General features: G+C 39.1%; 1 pseudogene; it reads left to right on the top strand.

The window, feature by feature from the left end:
- Positions 1-277: 277 nt before the first annotated feature.
- Positions 278-1,505, top strand: LOC117479643 (annotated as a pseudogene).
- The last annotated feature ends 417 nt before the right edge of the window (positions 1,506-1,922 follow it).

The following is a 1,922-nucleotide window of genomic DNA, read 5'->3' as shown; positions in this document are numbered from 1 at the left end:
GCCCCAACTCCAGATAACATCAAACAAGCGAAAGAGGGAAAACTGAAGGTGTCACTACCTTGGCTGAACTGCAAAAAACTGGTCCCGGACCCTGAATGCCATCCAATAACCGGTTCAGCAGAGCATTATGCTCTGTATGACCGATTCCATGAGGACAATACAAAGGATGCCCGCGATGCCCTGCGGAAGCTTGGCCTGGTCCCACAACTTGCTGGAAAAATAAATAGTCAAGTAGCAGCTATTTGCAAGGATGAAAAAAAACAATTACTTCCTAAACATGGCTTTACCAACAACCCATCTGTTCCTGATGAGGAATATCATCCACCATCACAATGTTCACAAAAACAAACAGCAACTGGACAAAATAAAAAAGACTTTTCAAACCGACATATCAATCAACATCCACAACCAGGCAGTGTTGGGTAACTTTTTTCCTATGCAATTGTTTTATAAATACAGCATATTATTAGTCACGTTGGGGGGGTGATCATGTCCTGGCATGTTCTTAATTTTGTTTTTCTGTATGACAGTAGATTTCATAGCATATCAGGATTAGGAACTTCTTTCACCTGATGGTTTAGCTTTCTTAAACATCACTGGCATATGTATGACTGGTATTGGGTTTTTCTACTTTAGTTTCAGCAGATGCAGTACCCCCGACAGAAGCCATCGGCGGGACCCCGACAGAAGCCATCGGTGTGCCCCTGACAGAAGCCATCGCCGTGCCCCCGACAGAGGCCCTCAGCTATTCGGCAACAATGAAGCCCTGGGAAAAAGACAGGAATCATATCCAGGACCAACTGGTAAGCTAATTAGTAGAAATATTAATTATTTGTCATAGCACACACTATTATCTGACTAATAGCTGTTATTTGCAGCTCAATTACAAGGCAAGGCCTGGGTCGGAGATCATTGTGAAAGAAGGGCACACATGTATCACACGAGAATAATTCTGGAGCCTGCGGTTGGGAAGAAACATGGATGCTCATGTGAGTACCGGTAGTGAGAAGTTTGCTAATACAAGGAAGATCTTTTTTTAGTTTTTTTGCTTTAATGCTTGTTCATTGATGAGTTTTGATTGTGTCTTGTAGATTGGGAATGCCTGCATGAAATGGATTCACGAAGCAGCTCGGCAACACGTATGTAACGTATATAAAAGACTAAAGCCTAAATTAAGCAGAATAGCTGTAACTATATTCTGTTATACTTTAGTCTACTTTCAAATTTGTTGTTTTTTCCAATAGGGCAAAGACATTTATATAGAGGACATGTACATTGTTCCTACATGGAAGAACAGACAAAGCAACATGGTTGCCAACTTTCCGGTAAGTCTATATAAAATAACAAAATATGTATGCGGTCACAAAATTGTAGATTTACATAATAACAAGATGTTGTTTCATTAATGTTAGGAGGATATCAACATGAAAGACTTCTTAGTCTTTCCGGCATGGACCAATGCAAATGGGCCAGGACACTTTGTACTCTGTGGTAAGGACATTTGACTGTAACTACATATACTAGTGTCTATAATAATACTGGTAATTAAGTAGTGTTAGTAACAGGTAAACAAAACAAAGACCGACCATAAATGTCAGTCATTTCTCAGTGTTGGTCACAACTTTTGCATCATTTTAAATGTAATGATTTTGAACATTTTCATGAACTTACACATATTACTGAATTCTTTCCATATATCATTACAACTATTTCATAATTTGACTCCTTTAAATGTCAACTGTTACCTGTTAATTAATGTGTATTCCAACAGAGTCAACTACAACTCTACTCCCTGTCCTAATGACTTGTAAACTCTTGTGCATCTCTTTACTCATTACCATATTATAGATCATGAAGCCACTCCTGAGAGAGATTATCTTTTTAGACTCGCAGTACACCTTGCACGAGTCTGGGTTTGGTGA

This window comes from Trematomus bernacchii, unplaced genomic scaffold, assembly GCF_902827165.1.
Source record: "Trematomus bernacchii unplaced genomic scaffold, fTreBer1.1, whole genome shotgun sequence".
In the NCBI taxonomy this organism is placed as follows: Eukaryota; Metazoa; Chordata; class Actinopteri; order Perciformes; family Nototheniidae; genus Trematomus; species Trematomus bernacchii.
Note: the sequence above shows the minus strand (reverse complement) of the source record. Positions and strands in the feature narration are given on the sequence as shown.